The sequence below is a fragment of the Dendropsophus ebraccatus genome, chromosome 5 (assembly GCF_027789765.1).
Source record: "Dendropsophus ebraccatus isolate aDenEbr1 chromosome 5, aDenEbr1.pat, whole genome shotgun sequence".
Lineage (NCBI taxonomy): Eukaryota > Metazoa > Chordata > Amphibia > Anura > Hylidae > Dendropsophus > Dendropsophus ebraccatus.
Window position 1 is genome coordinate 112,766,894 of NC_091458.1, and position 17,718 is coordinate 112,784,611.

A 17,718-nucleotide genomic window follows, 5' to 3' on the forward strand; every position below is an offset into this window, starting at 1 on the left:
ACTCTGCTTATCCACAATCTTCACAGATTGGCTGACTGTAGTTAAGAGTTTGTATTTATATTCTCAAAACAACTCTGCTCATCTACCATGTATCATCTACCATGATACCCTGAGGGATGTATACTGAAGCACAATAATTACTGACATGGCTGTTGATAGAATTGTCTCATATGGTCCTTTTACACGGGACGATTGATCGTTCGTTTTTGCACGATAACGGTCGAATTTAAACAATAATCGTACGTGTAAACGCAGCGAACGATCAAACAACCAGCAAAAAATCGTTCATTTTGATCTTTCAACATGTTTTCAAATCATTGTTGATCGTTCGCAAAAAATTTGCATATCGTTCCGTGTAAACATTCTTTCAGCGATTTCACCTATGTGTGAGATAGGTTTAAACGATCGCAAAACGATCGCATAGAGAATTTTCCGTACGATGTATCATTCCATCTAAACGCTGATCGTTATAAAAAAAACATTGTTCATTCAAAATCGTTAATCGTGCGATTGGGCAAATTATCGCTCCGTGTAAAAGTACCATTAGGCCTAGATAGAGACCCGTTAATTAGAGATGAGCAAACCAGCCGGATTTCTGGTTCGCATGAATCAGAAATCTCGGCGGCTGACTCCTGCTGTCTGCCGACTTCGTGCAGGGGGTGGATACATTGTAAGGAACGCCTGGAAAACTGGGATACAGCCAATGCAAACGGTCTTAGGTGTCTTAAGCAGTTTCATCTTTACTCAATGGGAAGAGAAAAAGAAAATAGTGGAGCTCCCTGGTGCAATATCAAAGGTGAGCTTTCTATAGAGTGTGCAGATTGTGTGGACTATCCCACTCACCTGAATAGGTTGGGATATATATAACTCTATAGAGCGCTTGGTACATGGATGTCAATGCAGCTCCACCAGGGACACCACTGCAGGTTCAGTGGTATAAGCAGACTTCTGAAAGTAGATCCTGGCAAGGATCCATGGACCAAATAACCCACTTTGTGGCTGAGCACAGGAGACTTCTTATTCAAATGTCGCATGGATCAGATCGCAGTTGTGGCCGAAGTTATAGACACTACTAAAGTGTAATACCATAGATGGGCTTTATTTAACGTATATAAAGCGTTTCTCAAGCATAAAAACAGTGGACACAAGGCTGTCTAAAATACTCTCCTAATCACATTCATTTCCGGGTTGGCATTAATCAAACGGATCATAAGGTCATAATGATCATCAGTAACATATGATCTATTTGATGAATGCAAATCCGGAATATTTTTTAAAGCCTTGTGTCCACTGTTTTTTATGCTTGAGAAAGGCCTTTTTGCCCAGGTACTTTTTCACGGATTAGAGCTTTTTTAAAGAATCAGCTGTGTTATCCGTACTGTTATGCAATAAATATGCAAAACAGGGTCAGTGGAGCCTCAGTTATGAGTCTCAAAACACGGGAATAGCCAGATATCCCTCCATAGAAAGAATGCCTAGTTGCCAATGGGTGCCTCCCAGTGAGGAGTTCACCAAACCAACCTGGTACATAGCCCCTTAAGTCCCACTCGGTTGCGAATTTTGGAACATAAAACTCCTCGAGTTCAGTGATTGCTGTGTTCCATTATGCAATAACATTGCTTTAAGAAAAAGTTTTATTACCATCTTAGTTTTAGAACTGTATATTGTTACCTGAAACATACCTTGAGAAAATGGTGGAGTAAAGATTTTATTTGGTTGGTTAAAATATGAACATAAATTCCTTTGCTATTAGCCTTAGTATTTATTAGTCCTTGTTAGACAGTTTCCCTGAAAAGAAGCCTAGCACATGCTTTGTCTGCATTCAAAGTCAGACTCCTCTGGGAGTTGAGACAGTAAATTATTTTTAGTTTTTAGTTAATGTTTGCTTTAGAACAATGCCATATGTCTGTATGAACCAGCATCATGGCTTATGTGATAAACTGCAACTAGATGGAGCTTTTTCACATTGAGGTTATGTGCCCACAATATAAAAATAGATGCAAATAGGTACAAAGGCTGTTGTTGCAAAATGATGGTAGTTATTAAAGGGTAACTCCAGCGAAAATTGTGTTCTTTCAAATAAACTAGTATCAGAAAGTGTCAGAGATCTGTAATTTTTTTTCTATTGGAAAATATCAAGTCTTCCAGTACTTAACAGCTGCTGTATGTCCTACATATCTATGTCTAAATCTAGACATACAGCAGCTGATAAGTACTGAAAGACTTGAGTTTTTTTTCTTAATAGAAGTAAATTTGTATAACTTTCTGATACCAGTTGATTTGAAAGAATAACATTTTCGCTGGAGTTGCCCTTTAATGATCATGAGTATCAATAACCGCAGTAGTTTTGCAACAACAGCTATTATTTGCACCTATTTTGACATTGTGGGAACATAGTCTGGAACTTTAAAAATATTTTAAAATTAAAGCTAGGATATGGTCACACACATTGAAATAAAAGGCAAGTAGGAAAGAAAAAAAACATCTATAAAATGCAGCTGTATTTTTAATCTGGTAATGTGTCACATTAAAGTATGTAGAAAAACAGCTGTCTGTGCACACATTGTAAAAAAAAAAATTTGAATTTTTTTTTGTTGCATGGTGTACACAGAAAGTGAAGTAAACTAAGGACTGTTGTCACCAGGCTGCTCTGTAGTAGCCATTTTGTGACAAGGACATCAAGAGGGAGGCGGGTCTAAGCCCTGTTAAGGCCAGCCTCCCTTTGTCAGATACAAAAAAGACAAAAAAGAAGAAGGACAGAGCTCCATGGCGAGGATCAAGCAGATAAAACGAAGGGGAGGAAAAAACAAGGTAACCCTCACCTGGTAAGGTTGTGCTCAAGTGTGACTCTTGAGAAAGGAACCGGAGCGCGTCCGAAACGCGTTGAATCTTTTAATAACTTTTATACATATATTTTATACATATTTTTTATTTTAGTTTAGTTTTATTATTTTTTTTGTTGGAGGCATGGAAGATTTGTCTCCTAAGGGGGGATTGCAGAAGGAGCAGGAGACAATGTGTATTTGCAAAGGGGCGATTTTTTTTTTACTTCCTGGATTTCTATCAGCTACCAGTGTGGCAGAACCGCACAGATATGGTAATACATTGTATAGACAAATATAATTAACTTTTAATGTACTTTTAATAGAAAACTGTTTTTCTTATCCGGAAATCCCCTTTAAGAAAGCCTCCCTGACTGTTCATGCTATAGAATACAAGCATTTTTCTACAATCTGGGAGCATAGATGGATATATGAACCATGTGTCGCCTTGCCCTAACAGCTATCTAACATTGTCAGCAGTTTAGAACATGGATTGCAGCTGACAGATTACCTGTGTGTTAGCAAAGTAGCCTTTAGAATTTTATATGCCTTTTTATTAGATGTTTGCAAGTGGAATTGAAATAGAAGTAATTTTCTTTTACCACCTGGAAATCAATTGGGTGTCATAATTAAGTTTCCATTAGACAACCTTGCTTCTCACCCCTGTTTGGAACTCATTACATAGTGCACTGTAGAACCATAGTACTGTTCTTCCAAAAGAAGAAAGTTTCCAATAAACTAATCTTCTTTGTAATTCTGATACGATAAGAGTATTTTCAGTTCCAGGATTACTTCACCATACCCTCCATTTAGGGATTACATTAAATTAGAATTTTGAGACATGATGTTTGAGTTTGCATTGATATTAAAGTGTACCTGTCGTTATAACTTTTAAAATCTATACCAAAAGTAAATGTGATATAAAGCAAGTTTGAAATTTACATTCTTTCTTTCTTATTTTTTTCAATTATCATAGAGAACATGGCACTTCCTGTTTTGTCTCTTTTTTTCTCAAAGAGCCAGAAAACAAGTGGTCCATTGTTTCCCAGGTCATCTGAGCGCTCACAGAGAGAAGGCAGTCATGTGACTGATGGACACATTGAGCTGTGACTCTCTTTATTGACGGAATTCCTGTGTTTAGTCTATTTTTCAACCAGCACAAGTCAGAAAATCTGCCTTCAGGAGACCGGACCTGGATTTCTGGTAAGTTCAGCTTTGTTTTACAGCATGATAACAACAACAACAACTACTACTAAAAAAAAAACCAATGAGTGTATATGGCAAACTTGCTTTATATCATATCTACTGTAGATTTAAATTTTAAAAGTTATAATGATAGGTACACTTTAAATTGTTTTGGGTTCCTATTAAATACATGTATATGACCATAGTAAATTTGATCTATGATCTGGTAATAAATCTGGTAATAAAGAGTAGATTATTCAGGACAGATGAGATAAGATTTGAAAATGAAATGATCAGGCTGCTCCTCTGAAGGATGGGCTTCTCATTGGACTTTGGTGAGCACTATATATAAAAACAAGGATGCTGTTGAAGAGAAACTGAAGTATATATATATGCCAGTGAAGAAAATGTTTTCTTCATGCAAAGCATAAAATATGAATAACACATTATTTAAAACATGTGCATAGCCTTTAATTCATTAATCTCAATGCAAGTGCTTCCACATCTTCACAATGAATGCAGAAGATAGTCACAAATATCATTGGACTGTATTCAACTGATGCAGTACCATTTACTTTCAATAAATGCATAAAAGCTTAAATTCTAAAGAATCTCTGCAATCTTCAAGTGGTGCTTTTTAAATTATGAAATCTGGCTCTATTTATAGTTCATCCTCCTAAAGGAACCTTAGGTGGCTTTATAGTTAAAATTATATTTTTGTTGTTGCCTAGCTGCTCATTAACCATCTACTATCCTCCCAACCACCTTATACACATTCAAGTTAGACTCAGATGAGTGAGCATATGTTCTCTATAAGGCAGAGAAATAATCCATTGTCATAAACAGTCTAAGGCTATGTTCACACAACGATTTTCAACAGTCGTTATTTTTAACACCAAGCAATGACTAATTGACATTCTTTGGCTGCCATCATTGCAAAGACAGTTCTTGGTTATTTAAGTTTGTTTTGAATGATTGCTGCATTCAACACCCTTTGGGTGGGGTTGTTTTTAAAGGTCCATTAGTTTTTGTTTAAAGATGATGAAAGGAAGACCCAAAAATTAATCAGTGTGTGAAGAACTTAAAATAACAGCAATTGTTCACTAAATAACAGACAATAATAAATGTCTTTAAAGTGACTCTGTACCCACAATCTGCCCCCCCCCCCCCAAAAAAAAAACAAAAAAAAAAACACTTGTACCTTCGGATAGCTGCTTTTAATGCAAGATCTGTCCTGGGGTCCGTTCAGCAGGTGATGCAGTTATTGTCCTAAAAGACAACTTTTAAACTGGCAGCCCATGCTCAATGGTCAGGGCTTACATGGTGTATGCATTAGGCTGGCACAACCTCTCTGTCTCTTCATCATTAGGAATGCTCCAGGCAGATTGTCTCCTAGTCCCCATCTGTGGCAGCCCGGCACATGGACTGGATCGTTAAGCACATGTATAGCATGGAGAAAATGTTTCAATGGCATTCCTAATGATGGTTGGGGAAGAGGGACGGAGGGGTGGTGCAAAGTTAGGGCCATCAATATTATCAGATGGATGGCATTTCCCGCTGTGATCCTGTAGTAGGAACTACACCATAGCTCAACAGTCTGCAACTCACATTATAACCATTGTTTGTTTTTATGAAGATTCACATTTCATCTTTTTTTCTTTCTATGAACTATATTTGCCTCATAACCTGTGGAGTGAGTGCACCTAGTTATTTCCATATTTTTGTATCTTGTGTACTGTATGTTCTTATCTGCAGCTTCGTACAACTCATCATGGACATCCACTCATTGTATAACGGGTAATGTCACACCTCTCCAATTTAGTCATTGAATCCCTTTAAATTTCTCACTGTTCATGTTTCCATGTCTGCAATTTAGCAATGCAGGCACAACAGTAAAGCCCTGAATATGTTACCTAGTTTCAAATGAAATGCTGGTTATGTGCATTGATACATGCAACTGACTGTTCTATTCTAGCCTGAAAGATGGAGCAAGATGATTATAATTGTAAGGAAGGGATAGGGGAAATTATTAGTCTTTTCCCAAAAGTAGCAAGTAAGCTTTATGCCACCTACTGCTGAACCACATGTACCCGGACCCCTACAAATATAATTAGATTCCCTTTTCAATCCTATTCAATCACCTTTCTTTTTTCAAGCTTTTTCTATTACAATACTATTCCATGGTTTTGTTCTCTTGAGTAACATGAGCTAAGATACAGAGATAGCTCAAAATTTGCTCCTTTCCAAAGTACACCTGAAGTAGCAGTAAAGCATGCTGATACTGAAGACTCTAAAAAATAAAGGATACATATAGACATTTAAAAAGCAAAAGCAAATAAATGCGAACACAGATTGGTTAAAGCACTTAAACTGAACATCTAGAAAATCATGGATTAAAAAGTGCAAAGCTCTTGGTATTGCAGACATTCCTACTGGTGGGCGAAGTTTAATTGCCCGTCTGGCTGACTCCCAAACCCTGCTGTTATTTAAGCACAGAGGAATCAGGTTGCTATAAAACGCTTTATATTTAACATGTTATCCTGGAAATTTACAATTAAAATTTGTCTGCATTTCACCTTGTAAAAAAACATTCTATAATAGAAATTTAATTTTTTTCCCTTCAATTAAATATTTAATATGTTTTTTGGATTGATTTTGTTATATACTGTAAAATGGTTGACAATATCAGATTTAAAACTCTTAGTTTGTCAACAAATTACAGACCTAAGACCCTGTTGAGCACACAAATTACTGGGAAACATGGATTAGCTGCTACATTAGGGAAATATATCTGAGGATGTGTACACAAGCATTACACCAATTTCCATACAGCTAATCAATCATGATAACTTACAATGTAATGCAAAAATAGAATGTACACAATAATATAGACATGGGTATAGAAGATAACAAAATAACAATTATTTTTATTTGCAATAGCATAAAGTAATTAATTCATTAGTTTGGATTTTAAAAGATTAAGGGAAGGTTTTGCAGAGGTTTGTACAAGTGTGTTTTTTGAGTTTACTTCCTGGTCCTGTATTTCTTGTCTGTTTCTTGCTACCTGTTTGTGTTATTAGGTGGAGGGTGTCAGGCCTAAAACATATCAGAAAAGACTGAAGAATTTGAATCCGGATAGTGTGTTGGAAAGAAGAAAAAGGGGGGACATGATCGAAACTTTTAAGTATGTTAAAGGGCTAAATAAGGTTCAGGAGGGAAATGTTTTTAGTAAAAACTGAACTCAAGAACAAGGGGACACAGTGAGAGGTTAGTTGGGGGCAATGTGAGAAAATATTACTTTACTGATACTGAAAGAGAATGGTAGATGCTTGGAACAAACTTCCAGCAGATGTGGTTGGTAAATCTACAATAACAGAATTTAAACTTGCCTGGGATAAACATAAATCTATCCTAAGAAAAGAAGAAAAGAAATACTGAAAAGGGCACGTTAGATGGACCCAGTGGTCTTTTTCTGATGACAATCTTCTATATTTCTATGGCAGTTGGGGGCAAATAAGGATGGCAATATCTGTCATATAAGTTCAACAATTAGATCTCACTACATGCAGGACCTAATATGACCAGCCTGTCAGTTTCAGCTCTAGCTTTAGTCATCCAATGCCATCTCAATCTAAATGAGTTGTTCAATGTGAGTATTTTGTTATTGATGCATGCTTGTATTACTTTCCTTGCGACTAGAGATGAGCGAACTGGGTTCGGGTTCGAATCAATCCGAAACCAAACGTTCGGTATTTGATTAGCTGGGGCTGATGAACTTGGATAAAGCTCTAAGGTTGTCTGGAAAACATGGATACAGCCAATGACTATATCCATGATTTCCACATAGCCTTAGGGCTTTATCCAAGTTCAGCAGCCACCACTAATGAAATGCCGAAAGTTCGGGTTCGGATCGACTCGAGCATGCTCGAGGTTCACTCATCTCTACTTACGACTGCTGGCAGGTCAAGCTAGTAAGTCCTTACTAGAGATGAGCAAACCTTGAGCATACTCGAGTCGATCCGAACCCGAACTTTCGGCATTTGATTAGCGGTGGCTGCTGAAGTTGGATAAAGCCCTAAGGCTATGTGGAAATCATGGATATAGTCATTGGCTGTGTCCATGTTTTTCAGACAACCTTAGAGCTTAATCCAAGTTCAGCAGCCCCAGCTAGACAAATACTGAACGTTCGGGTTCGGATGGACTCAAACCCGAATCCAGTTTGCTCATCACTAGTCCTAACATAAGTCTTATGGATATCTGACTAATGGGAACAATTGCTAGGATCCAGGTAAGGGAATAGCTATAAGCAAAGGAAAATTCTGCAGTCTAGTGACCTGCCAGCATTGTTGCATGCAGTTCATTAATATTGTGACCAACACTTCTATTGTAAGTTACAAACCTACATTTTCATATTGGGTTATAAAATGTTATGACTAGAGATAAGCAAATCGCTCGGAAATTCGCTTTGTGAAGTTCGTGATTATTCATGCAAATAGCATACTGTACAATGAATGTTAATTAAACCAGGCAAAGTATAGTGGCTTCAGTAGTGGGACTATTACAGGGTAGAGATTTTTTCAACAGCTGTTGCTGTGACACTGTCAAAATTGGAAAACTTTTCAAAAAGTCAATCAGCCTAGCAATCATTTAATTTCCGCCATGGACAGTAGTGGACGTTTGTGGATCAGCAGCGTAATTTCAATTTTCTTACAGCAGTAGACATTGTTTAAATGAGCACCCAGTGAGGTATTAAGATTGACACTGTGTTCACTATAACGTTCTATAATGCACACCCAGTGACCTGGTATAATGCACACCCAGCACCCAGTGACTTGGTATAATGAACAACAGTCACCCAGTTACTTGGTATACTGGACAATGTCTTCACTACTTTCACAGACAAACATCTACAATCCACCCTCCTCACCTCTCTGTATTTCTCTCCCTGCTCTAACTACCTTCTGCAACTTGCTCTCCACTATACACAGCCGACTCACCGCCTCCAGGAAGCAAATCACCTTATATGGGGGGGGGGAAGGGCGGGGTTGCTGAAATCACAGAGGGGCTTACAGGTGATTGGACGGGCGCTACTAATTATGGATAATCGCTTGCTCGCACAAAAAGACAGCTCTGTAAGCTAACATGTGCGGCTGCCATTGCAACCGTCATGTTTAGTCAATTTGTGAAGCCGATCTGGCGAATTTGTGAATCACAATGAAGGGAATTTAATGCTTGATTCGCTGCAAATCAAAATTTCGTCAGATTTGCTTCACTCATCCCTAATTTTGACTTCTCATTAATATGGTTTTCATTAACAAACATTTAAAAAAAAAAAAAAAAAAAAAACAGTCTTGAAAAAAAGACAATTTGTATGTAAAAGAATGCAAATTCTTTAAAATGCTTTTTAAAGAATTGTAACAGGGCTTCAACCTATCTGTGTGATCAACAGTGACATTGAAATGAGTGACATATATTTAAGGACCAAGAAGAGCCATTCACAGAGTGTCATACTGTGAATTCAGAAAATGTTAGTTACCTTGGCTACAATAATGAAGTTGCCTATGTAATTGTATTCTATATTAAATATTACAATTGGTACACGTAAACGTGCTTCATGTTGTGTAATTATTTTCTAGATCAATATAGATACTATTACATTACTAGCTTGGCCTTCCCTTGTGATTAATTTTATATTCTGTGTGCATTGGTGCCTTAGATAGAGCATATTGCAGTAAACTGCTTTGAATGTGCACATCATTACGGATCTAATTTCTGTGCAATTTTTTTTTTAGCTAATAGAATATGTAGTGCTTTACACTAGATGAGATATAATACTCATATGAAATCAATGTCACTGTTTTCAGATGCAACAGACAGTGGTTGCAGTAAAAGATGTTATACAGGATGTTTTACAACTAACAATAAAGTAGAAAATATACAATACACTTATTATGTAAAAAGTAGCTTTGCTTAAACAAAACATTAAAAGCTGATTTAGAGAATTAAAGAATGATTTACCATTACATTTTATATAGAATGACCTGGACACTTAGGGGGACATGTATCATCCAGTGTACGGATGATTTTCGGCGGAAAGTGCCGATTTGCGCATTATTTTATTCGCAAAAGGCCGATTTGTGAATAAAATATTCGCAAATCGACACTTTGCGCCGAGTACGCCAGGGGGTGGAGAGGGGGTGTGAAGGGGGCGGAACGGAGGGCGCTGACACACCATCCGTTCCGCCAAAAGATACGCCGAAAACCTACTCCAGTCCTCAGCTGGCGTAGGTTTTCGGCTGAGCGCACAGGATTTATGTAGAGGCAGTCCGCCTCTACATAAATCCCCGTAGCGCTGGAGATGCGGGGACATTTTTAAGTCCGGCGTAAAAAACGCCGGACTTAATAAGTGTCCCCCTTAGTGTGCATTATACCAAGTACAGTAACTGGGTGCTGGTTGTGCGATATACCAAGTCACACGGTGCTGAGTGTGCATTATACCAAGGAAATGGGTGCTGGAACTGCATTATAACAAGTCACTGGGAACAGTAAAGACAATGTGCTTTAAACGTATTCACTGGAAGTAGTGAAGACAGTGTACATTCTAACAAGTCACTGGAAGCAGTGAACACAGTGTGCATTAAACAAATTCACTGGGAGCATGTTCACTCTTTGAGTGGAGAGCAGAGGCGCACAAGAAATCCCATTGAAGGCACAGGACAGGCAGAATTTCAAGAGGAATCCAACACGCCCACTCTGCTCATAAATTCCTCCTCTCTTACTCAGTGTGCCCTTATAGTACCACTATTGTAGCTACTGTAGTTTAGCTACTATAATATGTTTTAATTAGATTTGTTTGCATGCGATTCGTGAACATTCACGACTCCGAGCCAGTATTTGCGAACCTCGCTAAAAATTTTGAGTGCTTCAATCATCTCTAATTTTCACGCAATGGGAACATAGCCTCATACTGTCTTAGCTATTATACACCCTCATCTAAATAGAACTTTAGAACCCTATCGCTTCCTTCAGCAGCACCTCTCACATTCCATGCACTTTTAATCTCTTTGTTGGGTAGCTGGCACATGAAGATTTTCATACAACAACATCAACAAGAGAAAAAGGTAGCTAACCTTTATATTTAAAAAGACGTCCCTTATTGCCGCAATGTAGTTGACTTCAATGCAATGCATTGAAATCAATGGAATGACGAACGTCTAATGCACACATTGTATAAAATGACTGATATTGTCTGCACGGACGTCAAAATAATGAACGTGACTATTATTTTCGGAAGTCTTTTGCAAACAGCGGCAATTATTTTTAGTTTGTTACACACAGTTTTTCTTTTTCCACTGCCCTTTGACTGTTTTTACTGCCCTTTGATCATTTTTACTAAAATTCAATGGACTTTTCAATAAAAGACACACCCAAAGGCCAATTAGTCTACCTAAACTAGAATAATGTACCAACAGTCATCATTGCACTAACAGGTGGCCAAACAGCGAAATGACGGACGTAATTTTAAACGCAAAATGAAGGACGGCATTTTTTAATTTTCAAAAAAGGAGAAGAAAAATGTCATGTGAACATAGCCTTACTGTTAATTTTCCATTAATGAGCAGGAATTTCATTTGTTTTGTTGTTACTAGTTCTTGGTTTGTTCCTCTGTATGGTCTGTTTTTGTTCTCTCAGTTTTTGTAGCACTAAGGAATAAATTAGCATCTGCAGTCATGGAACAACAAAGCTGCTCACTCAATTACAAGAAATGTATTTTGTTTCATTCATGTTGCATTGTATTATGATTAAAAATATTTATAAAATCAGAAAAAAGCAAAACAACATATTTGTCCACCAATTTTAGAATATAGGTTAAAGGTTACATTTAGATAAAAACAGAGGGAGAAAATAAAAGCTAAGACAATAAATGTCTATAGCAACCAATCAGAGCTGAGATTTAATTTTATAATAAGCCTACTGAGTTTTTATTTCTTCTCTTTTGAGCATCCTAAGGCTATGTCCACACAACGTAATACAACGTCCACTCTATTACGAGTGTGGAGCAGAGGTATTTTAGGTTGTAGCCTAGTTTGAGTAAATGGGTTTTCAGGTAACGTTTGAAGGTCTTGATGGTGGATGAGAGCCAGATGTATCAGGATAGAGAGTTCCAGAGTATGAGGGAGGTTTGAGCAAAGTCTTGGAGGCAGTTGTGGGAGGTGTGAACAAGGGGGGGGGGCACACAAAAGGCGGTCGTTGAAATATCAAAAGTTGTGTGAGGGAGAGTAGTAAGATATTAGGTCAGAGACACTGTATATGGTGGGGACTAAAGCGAATCGGGTTCAGGTTCGATCGATCCAAACCCAAACGTTCGGTATTTGATTAGCTAGGGGCTGCTGAACTTGGATAAAGCTCTAAGGTTGTCTGGAAAACATGGATACAGCCAATGACTATATCCATGTTTTCCAGATAGCCTAAGGGCTTTATCCAAGTTCAGCAGCCACCGCTAATTAAATGCCAAAAGTTCAGGTTCGGATCGACTCGAGTATGCTCGAGGTTGGCTCATCTCTAGTGGGGACAGGTTGTGGATTGGCCTTGTATGTCATGGTCAACAATTTAAAGTGAATATGTTGGGAAATTGGGAGCCAGTCAAGGGATTGGCAGAGAGGAGAGGCAGAGGCAAAGCGAGGGGGAAGGGGAATTAGCTGGGCAGCAGAGTTAAGGATAGACTGAGAGCAAGGGTGTCATAGTGTATGTGAAAATCTGCTTAATTGTTGACACATAGCATCATCATCATCTTTGTGATGCAACAAGACCATGGGGGAAATTAATTAAGGGCTTTGCGCCTATTTTTAGGTCAATAATTTTCCACCAAGTTTTATTTATCAACCAGTATTTGATGAGCAAATATTTTTTGGATGCAATTTTTTTTTTTCTTGTCTTGAATATTCATCCAAAAATTCACATAATCCAGGATTTTCAACCCAATTTATCATTTGCATTTTTAAAAAAAGTCGCACAAAGGGGTGAATGCGTAAGTCTGGTCAGCACCAGGTAAATTTGCTTGAGCAAATTGAGAATATACTATTCACAAATTTATGAAAAGTTTATTAAAAGTCCTATTCGACTGGATAAAAAACAGACAAATACTTTGTAGAAAAATTGCACAGTCACTGAAATTCATCCCGGCCAGTATTGCAGATGAACTTTATTTCTGTTGAATTGGGAGGCGGGCGCATTTGGGTGCACGCGTTTCCCAACTAACCATAGCACACAGTGGAAAGTACTATGTGTATACACCCCGGCTGGGTTTCCTCTGACTTCAATGCAACGTACATTTTCTATTAATCACAGTCGGTGTTGCAATTTGCAACAATGGCCATGATTAATAGAAAATATACGTTGTATGGGTTTTGTAATCTAAAAAAAGTAGTATACTGAGTGGGAGAGTATGTGGAAGTTTTATAAATAAATTAACTATTCTCTGTTTAGGGAATGAAAAGAATTAAGTGGGTAAAATTGTTAAAAAAAATACATAAAATGAGTATTTTATACCCTTTCATATTTAATAGAAAAGTTTGCTTTCAAAGTGTCGAAATATCCTTTCAAAGTGTCGAAATATCTGTAGGGCAAGCTTTAAATATCATTCTGTAAGACTGTGTAGTCAAACTATAAGTGACATAGTACTCTAATGCCCTTTTGGTATTTCATATTTTACAGCAGCTGTGGTCAACTAAAACTAAAGTACAATAAATCTGCTATCATAGTGCAATGCCACCTTAGAGAAAAATAAGGTTCTTTTTATTGAGAGGTTCTGTTTTCTAGACAGAAGATCCATAAACTGATGCTAATTCGTGTGTTTTGTATTTGCTATAACTTGAGAGCTATAACTTCTAATGTATCCTTGACTGAAATGCCAGCACTTCTCCATACATTTCTATACACACGGATATCTAACACAATGGACAAAATATATATTAGGCTTTAAATGTTAAAACAGTTTGGAAAAGAATAATCAAATAACCTTATTGTTCAAAGCAACTAGTTAAAGTTTAGTTTTGGGTTCTCTGAGATTGTAATATGGCCATAGGATCTAAGGATCTGACCTTCATGACCCCCATCTATCAGTAGAATGAAGGGGCCCTGTAGGAGGCTATACAGAACTCAAAACACAAGCTAAAAGGAACCTCTGGACCAAGGTTGAGGCATGGCAGGGGATTTTAAAGGAAAGTATATCATCATTTAATATTTTAAACCACAACAACCTTGTGTTAATTTTTTTTAAAAACAGAGACATTTTTTCTGTTTACTGTACAGTATATCAGAAGCATATTACTAGCTAAAGCATAGCTGTAGGATATTGACTTTCAAATGTCACTGTTCTTTTAACTTTCAAAATCTAAATCAACAGTAGATGTGAAGTAAATCAAGTTTACAATTTACTTTCTCTTTTTTGTTTGTTTGCTTTAGTCATCATGGAAAACACAGCACTTCCTGTGTTTCGACAGGAAATAAAGAGTCTAAACACAGGAAGTCCTGTGTTTCCCGAGTCATCTGCACACTTATAGAGAAGGCAGTCATGTGAATGATGGACACTTTGCGCCTTAACACTCTGTACTGGCCCTTAAAAAAAATAATAATAACTTGCTTTATATCACATGTACTATTGATTTAGATTTTGACACAGTGACACTTTACGAATATCCACTACTGTATATGGTTTTACAACCCATTTAATTTGAATATCAGGTAACAATAAAATATATTAAAATATATGAAATAAAGTTATTTACAGTGGGATACTTATCTAAGTAAATAAGCAATGGATACACATTTAATTATGTAAAAATCCATTTTATAGAGGAACATTCTTCTTCCTCCATCCTAAAACAGGGATCACACATTCTTCTTCTACAAGTGCTGCCAGAGATCAGTCCCAGAGGCTTACATCCCTCTACCAGTTGAAATGACTATGAATACCTGTTTAATTGGAAATAGCTAGCTTCTTATTCAAAAGCCATTAGGCTGAATAGATCAGTATAGATCTACCACGAGGAACAGATTGTTTTACCTTCCACTGGACAAGTTATTTAGGTCATATCTCATAATATATGATGACTGCTAAAATATGGTGTTCAGTGGCCATTATTATAAGTAAAGCTTTTGTGCTTTTCCCAACACCCAGGGTGGAGTGGCAGGGAGCAAAACAGAGATGAAAGGGAGGCGGCTGATAAGGCTGGGTTTAAACTACGTTTTTGCAATCCGTTTTTTGCAAATGGATGCAACTGTGTGCATCCGTTTTGATCCGTTCTTCCATTGACTTCAATTTAAAAAAAAAAGATCTGTTTTTTTTATGGACACAAAACGCGGTCAAACTAAAAAAAAAAAACAGATCTCGTTTGATTTTTTTTTTTTTATAATGGAAGTCAATGGGAAAAAAAATTATCAAAACAGATGCACACACATGCATCCGTTTGTTTTCCAAAAAACTGATTGCAAAAACGTTGTGTGAACACAGCCTAAGCCGCTTGCCGATGCAAAAAAACTATTTGCTACATTGAGACTGGTGATGTGCTCATTTCTAGTCTATAGTGAAATGGGATATTCTGCAACAGCTTTGGGTGGGAAACTTGCAGGAGTGCTGTGGGAGGGGAGTATGCAGGGTGAAAGGGCAGTGAGGGACAGCTGAAGGGAAGCAATGCATTCTGGGAATTGTAGTACTGAGCATTTGCTTAACCACGAAGTACAACCACAAAATTAAGTACCCCAAAACTGGACAAATAGGTAAGCAATGCTATGTTTCTGCAGCATGTCTCTTTTTTTATTTTTTATTCTGATGTCAGAGTCCCTTTTTAAGGGGTGAGTAAGGCATGCTGCCATCAGCAAGAGCAAGCTCATTTTCCTTCTGGAAGAGTGCTACTTTGTATACTTTTTTTCTATAGAGCATTTCATGGCCTATATCAGTCAGCCAGCATCTCTCCTCAATAAGACACACTCCTCACTTATACCCTATAGGATTGCAAGAACAATTTTGTCATAAAATGCATATACAGGTACTTTAAAAGCCCTTATAAAATGTAGCTACTTGTAGTTACCTAAAATAATAGTATCATAAATAAAATAAATATGGGAAATATAACAATGTGTATATAAAAGATGTCTTTGTATTTCTGTGTCTACAATGTGGCCAGAACATCACAAACACACACACACACACACACACACACACACACACACACAGGCTTTGGCTGTATGTCTGAGCTAGAAATCAATATCCAGCATTTTCTTTAGTTGGACTGACGAGCGACTGTTTATTTTTAGTTACACAGATTTGGAAAGTGTCCCTGTCTGTAACATTTCATACTAAATAATACATAACAAACATAAGGGATTTCAAAAGTTGTCTAAAAACAATGGTGAACAAACCAAATGCCCAAACAACCAAAAATATCATAACTCATTATACCTGTGATTAGTACAAGTGGCGTGCATGACACACTGTAACAATAAACCGTAATTTGTAAATGACTGTAATTAATCATTGCATTCTCTACAAGATCCATTTATAAGGCACATGCTGCTTTGGATTTATTCAGAAATGCATTTTAGCTTTCCTGTTAGATGATTTTGACATGTTTGAAAAGTAATAATTTTCTTACAGAGAAACAACAACAACAAAGTGAAAGATTCTGTTGCTTTTGACTATCGGCTAAATATAACATAGGCATATAAAGTAACAGAAAAAACATTGAGCTGTAATGCAATGAATGTTAAAATCTGCTAAAAATAGCCGCTGCTGGTAATGATGTATATTGAAACCCTGCTTATTTGACTTGGTATTCTATCTCTGTAATTGAGTGCATCATTGAAAGTATTGATATTCCTGTATAAGTGCTTCATTAAGCTTTTATAACGTAGCCATACATCATATACTTTGTGCTCCTTTTCCAGCTGTCTACTTTACGGGACAGGAGCATGGCTTCTTAAATATCTAAGTGTACCAACTCTCCTATGTTTCTATTGAATAATTGCCAGAGAACAGTACACCTGCATTGCTGTATTTTATGAATTTGTCTAGTATAGCACTTTAATAGATAGTTGTATTAGAGGTGAGTAGGGATTTGCTGCTTGCTGCAAGGCAGATTGACTTTGTTCTGTATCGTATGTGTTAAACAAAGAAGAAAAGCTGACTGTGATGTTGGCAATAATCAAACAGAGGTTTAAACTAGTCTGGCACAAAGATAGGAAACAGATGAAAATGGATTGTTTACTGTTGTTTTCAGAAGAGGATGCCTACCTTTTAATTTAAAGAAAAAATAAATATCAGTTTCATGCGACATGCTATAGCTCTAACGGCAGGCCGATTTGCTTTGAAACTGCCATCTAAAAAAAATTTAAGGGATGAATCAATGGCTTCCAAAATTGGCTCTTTAGTTATAGTACAAGCGACTACATTCACTACCTATGCACTGTATGAAAGAGAATCCCTGTAAACAATCATGATATAGGCAGAACTTCCCAATATACAAATTTGGTGGACATTTGGAGAACATTTTAATAGATTTTTGTTTTTACATATCTATATTTAAATTCTAATTTGAAGGGATAATTCTCCTTGAGCCCTCTCTTATTGTCAGATGGTAATAAGCTGATAACATAGTTTCCCACTTCTGGGACTTCCAGCCATCAGCTCTAATCTGTAGAGGAATCTGATAGT

At 37.1% G+C, this 17,718-nt stretch overlaps 1 protein-coding gene across 10 annotated transcripts in view; it reads right to left on the reverse strand.

The window, feature by feature from the left end:
• The window catches only part of DMD (dystrophin), a 1,858,252-nt gene that overhangs the window by 1,697,765 nt on the left and 142,769 nt on the right, over window positions 1–17,718 (reverse strand). The window lies entirely within an intron of this gene.